This window comes from Equus quagga, chromosome 12 (genome assembly GCF_021613505.1).
Source record: "Equus quagga isolate Etosha38 chromosome 12, UCLA_HA_Equagga_1.0, whole genome shotgun sequence".
NCBI classification, from domain to species: Eukaryota; Metazoa; Chordata; class Mammalia; order Perissodactyla; family Equidae; genus Equus; species Equus quagga.
The window spans coordinates 28751796-28760924 of NC_060278.1; the positions used below are offsets into that span (position 1 = coordinate 28751796).

At 41.5% G+C, this 9129-nt stretch overlaps 1 pseudogene; it reads left to right on the forward strand.

Annotated features, from left to right (window-relative positions):
- The first annotated feature begins 5058 nt into the window (after nt 1–5058).
- LOC124248143 (UPF0669 protein C6orf120 homolog) lies at nt 5059–5843 on the forward strand (annotated as a pseudogene).
- The last annotated feature ends 3286 nt before the right edge of the window (nt 5844–9129 follow it).

Genomic DNA, 9129 nt, shown 5'->3' on the forward strand with positions numbered 1-9129 from the left:
TATAAGTCTATTCATAGTCAATTATCAGCTCTTAAGGGAGGAACCCTGCAGTGTTTATTTCTTTGGTGGTCAACACAGCACCCAATACACTGTTAAGAATATAATGAGACCTCAGGATATATTTGTTGATTAACTGATAATCCCATCTGGTGGTGTCCATGCCCATGTGTGACACCCTCTCCTTTATTCTGGGCTGGATTTATTGACTTGCTCTTAACAAAGAGAAGACTGCAGAGAACTTGGAAGGTCACTTCTGAAAGTAGGTTACCCAAAACCTAGGGCTTCCATCCTGGGTGCTCCCTTTCATTCTCCTGCTCAATAGCTCTGAGAGAAAACAGCTACCGTGGAACTGAGGCAAACTCACGGAATTCAGAGTACCGTGGAACTCTGGCAAAGCGCCAGCAAGAAACAGGCCCTCGGTCCACCAGTTTGTGAGGACCTGAATCCCACCAGTAATCATGCGAGTGAGCTTGGGAGCAGATTCCCCTCACTGGGCTGTGAGATGAGACTGCAGCCTGGTGGACACCCCCAGTGCAAGCTCAGGAGAGACCCTGTGCCACAGGCATCAGGTAATACGAACTTAGATTCCTGTCCTGCAGCAATGGTGAGATAATAAATGTTAGTGATTCTAAGCTGCTAAGTTTAGGGCAATTTGTTACACAGCCATTGATAACTAACACAGCATATGATGGCTGGAGGCTAAAGGGCAGGAGGCCATTGCAATAAAGTAGGCAAAGGTGATCAGGTCTCAGACCACAGAGGTGGCAGGGACAGTGATGGGGTTTGAGATATATTTTGAATGTAAAGTCAACTGAGTTTGCTCATGAGTTGGATATGGGATAGGAAGAAAGTGAGAGGTCAAGAATGAATCCAAGATATTTACTGAAACCTCTGGAATACTGGAGATGACTAACTCAGAGGGGTACATCTTTGAGAAGACCAGTTGGGTGAGATGAAATCAGGAATTTGGTTTTGACCTGTGAAGTTTAAGATGCCTATATGGTGGAAATGTCAAGTGAGTGGCTGGATATGCAAATCTGGAGTTCAAGGGAGACTTGGATAGTGACACAAATTGCAGGTTTATCAATATTATATGGTATGTAGGACCATGAGAAGTAAAGGCAGAGGGGAGGGAAATGAGAAGACAGAGTTGTCCTGGAAGACAAGTGAAGAAAGCCACTCAAGAGAAGGGAGGGCAATCTGTGTCATTGTTATAGACAGATCAAGGAAAACTGGGGGCACTGGAAGAAAAAAGTTGTGCAATAATCCAGCTCAGGATGTCCTCATGAATAGAAGTAATATCTATATTCCCTAAGATGACTAAGCCATCTTTTTTCCACAATGTACTTGAGCAAATGGCTAAAAACCGTTTGTTCCACTCTTTCAAGACAAACTACCTCCACTGTTAAAACACTATTGATCTGGGCTGGCCCCATGGCCAAGTGGTTAAGTTCATGCGCTGCACTTTGGCAGCCCAGGGTTTCACTGGTTCAGATCCTGGGTGCGGACATGGCACCGCTCATCAGGCCATGCTGAGGCAGCGTCCCACACAGCACAACCAGAGGCACTCACAACTAGGATATACAACTATGTACTGGGGAGCTTTGGGGAGAAGAAGAAAAAAAAGAAAAAGAAGATTTGCAACAGATGTTAGCGAAGGTGCCAATTAAAAAAAAAAGCAAACTATTGATCATACAAAGACCTATTGGTGAGTTTCCTTCCAAAATGATGAATGAGCTTACATGGCAATAACTACCATATTATTTTGGAATTTGTACACTCACCCTACCAAAAAAGACGATTACCTTCAAAATAAGCTCAAATCTTATCACTTCTTTCCTACCAAAGTTTTAAATCATTTGCTGAGGAAAATTAATCTTTCCAAAAGTCTTGTAGACTCCTAAAATCTGGAGCTCAGTACCTCAAGTGTATCAAACTGATGGCTGCTCAGTAGGCAGACAGGCAGAGCAAATAGCATATTCTGTGACTTGAAGTCTTTGTGAGTGCTATTGGCCATCCAGTTGAGTCAATCTTCAAGTTCCTATAACATATGCATCGTTTTAAATACACGTCAACCCAATTTCCATATGTTACATTTGCTTCTTTCTTCCTTGATCACTGCTGCCTTTTAAAAGATGTGTAGTCAACACTGATAAAAATAGAAATCTCCTTTAGAAGAGAGATGAAAGATGTTTCACGCAGGTTTAAATTAAAATTAACAACCAATTAACTAGAGACTGTGCAGTGATGTGAAGTCTCTCCAATTCATGGATCTTAGACAATGCCCTAGAAACACAGACATCAGGAATCCGACATAGGGCAGACAAGTAAAGTAGGTACACGAGGGGCAGAACTAGGGCTTGGGGGTCCTGATGCTTATATGGGTTCAGGTTCTACTTTGTGAACAAAAATGTAAAATACAAATATGAAAGTCACGATGTATTGGGAAAGAGAAATCAAAACAATTAGAAATGTTATAAAGCTGACAAATCCCACAAACATTACAAATTCCAGAAGAATCCATAGTATGTGACATATATGGACTGCCTGACATACCTAACACCATTTTCTCACGTTTTTTACTTACCTCTTCTTTACTTGCTTCTTTATGGGAATGATTTTGTGACATAATTTTCTAGAGATAGTAAAAAGATAATTCAGTCTTCCCTCTAGCACGGGTCATCAAAACGAGTTTTTTTCTTAGTCATAACTTACAAAAGTTCCTTCCAGCTTCACAACTCTTTGTTGATAACATCAGTAAATTTTTGTTGATAGTATCAGTAAATTTTTTAGATTTCTTGTCAAATTTGGGAAACCACTATCAACTTCTTTCACCTATAAACTGCAAAAATTTCAGGGTGTCTTATGGTTTCTTGTAGAGTAACTAATTGTAAATTACTATTCAATACTTCTATTAGAAACTTACCACTTCCTTTTGGTAAATTACTATTTCAGTAGACCTGAAAAATTTTTATACAACTTACTTTTCAATGTGAGAATAATTTCTATAGATGTTACTGCTCCTATTTATTGTTTTTGTTTCATGTTCTATTGATTTTTATCTGGATTTTTCCTCTCAGTTCTCTTGTAAGTAAGTTTAAAGATGACTAGAAAATGGACCCTTTAAGTTCAGAAAACAGAAGTCTGGAATTTCTTACTTTATTGGAACATTCTAAAATGGCTTTCCAAATCACTATTCAAATGGCATATTACCAACTTAACTTCCCCTTGGCCAGGGCCCAGACACTCCTTCAGCCTCTCAACACCAGCAGGGCTACGAGGCAGGGGCGTTGAAGGAAAACGAAACAGCGGTCTTAACCAGTGTGGTTATGTCCCTTCTGAAAAATATTCATAGCGTATGACCACGTGGACTCATTATGGGGGCCCGGAGCTTCTTTAACTCCATGGAAAGTCCACCTCTGCATAGGTTGACTTTCACAAAACACAGGAAAATTTAAATTATAGTTATCAGATTCTGCTGCCTGGATATGAAGAAGGCTAGAAAAATGCCACGAAACTTTCCATTAAAATTCTAGACCCTTGCAACTTCTTTTTTAAACCTATGGCAAATCAAGCAAACTGCCACATTATTCATCAGAAAAGGATAATTTACATCGCATTTAAGCAGTTTTAGAAGCATCTTGCCTCCAACAGTTTCCAAATTTGCATTATTTGTGGTTTAAAGCAAATGCATAATTCACTCCTTCACTGATTCACATGTTTTTCCCTTCTTCTTGCCTTACTCTGTCTGAGGCACTAGATTCAGGCAGATGGACATGCTCTCTTTCCTGAGGGGTCACACTCCAGCCAGGGTGACAAGAAAGTCCACAGCGGACAACACATCTGAATAAATGCCATTGGAGCACAAGTCATGTGGAAATGAGGCCAGCGGGGGGAGGTCCCACTCAGAAGTAAGATGCCTGAGCCACGTGCCAGAAGACAAATAAGGCTAAGGTAGGCAAAGAACGGTGTGCGAGGGCCAGAGGGATAATAATAGCTGGAAAGCTTACAGGAGGAGCCACAGTATTCATAGTTAGCATCTACGAAATAACACATTTCTTAAGTAATTTGCCCAACATCACAGGTTAGTAAATGACGCAGCCAAGATTAAAGCCTGACAGGCCGGCTGGAGAGTCATCTTACTGCCTCTCAGAAATAACGGTAACAGTAATAACATAGCTGTAGTAAACAACAGTGTCAACAAGGCGTTAGAATAGAATGCTCCTTCCTATACCGCACATCCCAAATTTAATTTCATTCAGTTTTCTTCTGAGATCACCTACCTAAATACCTCTATTTCACTATTTTCTTTCTTCTGTAGAAATTTTTAAATACTGTTGTATTACCTAACAATTTCCACTTTTCTCAGAGGTACATCATCTCATTTGGAGTAAATCAAGACACTCTTATAAGGAGATATAGCAATGAATTTTTTGATCTGCTTACAAATAAGAAATAAAACCCATGAGAAGGAGAGTGTCCTATGCAGAGTCAGAGCAGGCAAACCACATCCAGGTCCCAAGTGTCTCAATTCTTAGTCAATTCACCAAGCCCATTGCACTGGATATCCATTTCTGTGTAGCTAACTACCTCAGTACTCAAGGGCTGAAAGTAGCCATTTCATTTTGCTCACTTATTTTTTGGGTCAGAAATTTGAAAAGGGCTTGGTTGGGCATTTCCAGCTTAAAATATCTCATGTGGCTGCAATCAGATGGAGGATGGGCCTGGAGGAGCAGGCAGAGCAGATGGGGCCAGACCTCCTCCCCAGCATCTCTCTCTCTTTTTCTCTCTCTACCTCCTCCCTCTTCATGTAACTCAGAGCCTCACCATGTGGTCTCTCAACGTGCCCTAGTTTGGGCTTCCTCACAATATGGCAGCATCAGGGCAGGGAGACCACTCACAGAGCTTCTCAGAGTTCTAGCTTGAGTATTCCAGAGAGCAAGGTGGAAATTACCTTAACTTTTCAGTCCTAACCTCAGATGCCGTGTAGCATCATGTCTTCCATCTTCTCTTGGTTATAAATGAGACACAATTCCCCCAGATCCAACAGAAGGAGACATGATCTCCACCTGCATACTTCCCCCACTCCAGTTCAACCACCTCTCTGGGCTCCAGCTGTGGCAGTTCCCTCAAGCCCACCTCTGTCCTTATGGCTTTGAAGAGGAAGATAAGAAAGAAAAAACAGAGGGAGGGCCCCGAGAGTCCCTCCAGCCCTGGCCCCGATGCTTCTGGTGTTGCACCGCCCCTGTGGGAGCATTGAACATCCATAGAGCAGGAAGTTACTGCACCAGGCATCACCAGCCGTGGCAGCTCCCTGGAAGAGCACTTTTCAGAGCATCTCAAGCTATATCCTTGGTGAATTCCTCTGAACAAGGGGAAGTTCCAGGAGAACTGATCCTTCTGCATGTTGTTAGGATTAACAGGAGCTGGGAATTATAGCTATGTGAGGTTCTTAGAGAAAGATAATTCTTAGGATGCAGAGCTTGAAATGTGATGCAAATCTGTATGTCTCTGATCGCACCCTCCATCCGAGTTGTGATGACTATGAATTACAGTCTGTCACCCGTGGCCAGGACAGTGTTTTTATACAAGCGCATTTCCAATGCCCTGTGGGAAATAGGATTCTGTGGACATCCATCTCACCCTGACAGTGAATTTGAAATGAAAGTGTCTTAAGATAGAGCAATCAAACAGAATCCACTTGGTGAGACTACTTATTCTGATGGTCCAGATATGAGTCATAAGCATGCTTATGCTCCACACGATGCATCTCAAGAAGAAGAGTTCATTCTTTGGATGAGATTTTTAGTGTTTTGAAACTGGGGCTTGAAATTCTTTTTTGATTCATTGAACATACTCTGGAGTATAACACCCTTAATCTGTGAGCTTGATTGCAGTTCACTGCGGCCACTTTTACCTGGTTGGAATTCTGGTTACCTTTTCTAGTTGGGGGGATGGAAAAGTAAAGCCATATACATTGTTATCCCAATGTGTATCTCAGTTATCCCAAAACAGGAAAAGCTTCCCTCCCAGAAAAAAAAAAAGAGAGAGAATGATGGGAAGGTAAGAAATAAGACGAAGCAAACCAGGGAAAAGCAGGAACATAGACCCGGTCAACAGTGCCAGGGAAGCAAGTCATGTTGAGAAGTTTGAATGACAAGCAGCCCCCAGTGGGCACAATCTTCAGGCCTTCTGATTTCATTTTTTCTTGTCTTTAGAATGTCAGATTACAGCAACAAATTATATAATTTATATTTCCCTTTTAGAATTTTCTGGCCTAGTTGATGACCCTCAATTAGTTTCAATGGTGAACAAAAGTCAACAGACTTTTTTTTTCCAACTCAAATGCTATTTTTGTCTAATTCACTGGAATTGTACAAAATCCTAGTCAGTGAACGGCGTCACGTTTAGTCTGGATCTGCATGTGAGTGAATGACTTACGACTATGTCTTCCCTGAGTTCTCAAATCCTCTTATGGTAACTCCTTACCCACTCTGCATTTTTAGGGACAGGAAGGTCCCAGTAGAAAGCCAGTGGGTAGGAACTGGAGGATGGGCATCTGGCCTGTGCAAGGAAGAGGGTTAAGCAAATGTGAGGAGTTGATTTCTGAGGTGGAAACACTTTTAATTGCCAGGATGCATCATCAGATTGAGTGAATCCTAGTGTTTCTAAGGTAAGAAAGGATTCCTGCAAGGGCATTATTTCTCTTTGAAGCATTGAGATAGAAATCACAAAGAAAGTTCAAATGGATGACTCGTTGTCTTCTGTAGGATAGTTGGTTGGTATAAATTCAATTTTCAGGAATAAATATGCAAGCATTGATTAAGCTACACCGTCTTTATGATTCTGTTCAAAATCATTATCCAGAAATGAATTAGGTCAAAAATTGGGAGGGGGAATTACATGAATCACTTTTTTTCCCTTCATTGTAAATGAATTTTGCAAAATACGTATTTTAAATATTTGGAAGTCATCAATATATGTGTGTATTCTATTCTAGAGAAATCCTTTCAAAAACTTTGAGAGTGTTATCGTTCATTTTCACAGAGTGTTGCAGGCAGCAGTCTTCATGTGAGAAGAGAAAGGGCTCCAATGTGCAAGCGACAATCCCTGGAGAAAGCAGGAATCGAAAAGCAACATACCTTTTGTAAATTGCTTTAGCAAAAATGACAATGTCAGTTATCATATCAAATGGCATTTCTGAAATGTCAAAAGGAAGGGAGAATGTCTTCACCACACACAATTGAGTAATAACACAGCAGAGCACGGGGTCTCAGCAGGAAACAGTCCACATAGAAGCTACTAAGCCATCCTGAAGATAGAGGGCCTTGAGGTGGCTGAAGGCTTTCAGTGCATCACGCCTGCTCCAACAGAGTGAGCGGTGGAGGGAAGTGATGCTGGAGGGTGGTACCAAGAGCACTCTGCACCGGGAAGGCAGGCTGATGGTCTCATCCAGTCCTTGATGGAGCACAGCAGGAAACAGGCAACTGAAAGCAAATTAGCAGGAGCTGCCTTGCCTTGGACACTGTAAACCTGCATACAGATGTAAGGATTCGGACAAGCAGATAGGCCTCAGATAAATACACACAGGGATTCAGCACTCCAACAACCAGTTCCTCATCAATATTTTAAACTGACTAAAGAAAGGCAGTAACAGTGGAATCAGTTTATCTTCACCACCTGTTAGTAACCAAGTATAGAGCTAACCAGAAAGAGACATTTAAATGGCAACTTCTATTACTCATTCCAAACCTGAAAACTGGAAAGTTATCTTTATCTCACACCATCGAATAATGATTTGCCAGCCATAGTACACCCGATAACATCGGGGAGAGAGTGGAATGAATGTTGTTATAAGTTATGTAAAAATTCAGTCTGTCCTTTGAAAAATCATCATGGTCTCCCAACTCAGAAACCATTCACTACAGTGATTTTTCTCTTTGTTTTGAAGTACTCACAGTCTTTGTCTTTAAAGATATCCAGCTGGAAAACTCTAGTGGACAAGTCAGATTTTCTCATTTGTTTATTTGACTTGACAATAATACAAAGAGATTTCAAGCTGGTAAAGCCTAGAACTTACCCAGGAGGCAGCATCTTATTGTGTAAAGAAAGTGAGATTAGAAGCCAGGAAAAGACAGCGAAAGGAATCGTATTGAACTGTGACAGGGGTTAAGGGAAATCAACGATATTAATACAATACTATTAGCTGTTTAATTGGATTATCCTTACCAAAACTCCCAAAGCTAAGATTTTTTTAATAAAATGCTATGTGAAGTAGGGGAATTTGCAAACTCAAATGCTTACACGGGCCAAGAAAGTCATATAATGAGAAATGCAGGCTGTAAGAAAAACAAACACATAAGCACCATCAGGATTGGTGAGAGACACTGAGCCTTAGCAGGGGGCAACTGTAGGGAGTGCTGGAGACTGTGGAATAGTGAAAAGTACAGATATTCCCTAAAGAGAATAGCAGATACTCAACTCTGGCCAATTGGTACCTTGGGGAAATTTGGATCCAGTCTTGCTAGATTTCCACCATTTTCAAGAGAAGATAGAAATCTAGATATATCTATAAAGTCTTCCCTTTTTTAGTGTTGGCTCATATTTTCACCCCTAAAACACCATGTAGATCCAACTTGGGGTCCAGGAAATACACGTGCCAGCGGGCCTGGTTTGCACCCTCTGAAGTAAGAAGACAAGGCAGAAAGTGGAGCTGTTAGAGATTGAGCAGATAACTCGGTGATGTCAAGACTCACTACAATTGTTAATGAGCTAGTGTGGAATGTGGCTGCTATCAAAGAAGGCAGTCATAGGAAAAGCGAAAGCTGAAGTCATGGCCAGGTCATTTGTGGGAAGTGACCGCTGAGATCATCTGGCTTCATGTGAAACTGACCTTTTTCTTTTTTTCTCTTGTGCTAAACATTCCTGAGGCCAACATGCGTGGAGATGAAACCAAAACCTACTCTTCTGGCCAAAGGGCCCCTGATAACAAAAGGAGCAGGCATGACTGGGACAAGCCGGTCAGTGAGGATGGCTTATCCCAACTAGATCAGCTGAACCCAGGGAATCGCACTGGGCCCTTCATCACACAGACTTCTCGAGCAATGTGAAGCCAAAGTCCAAAGCCGT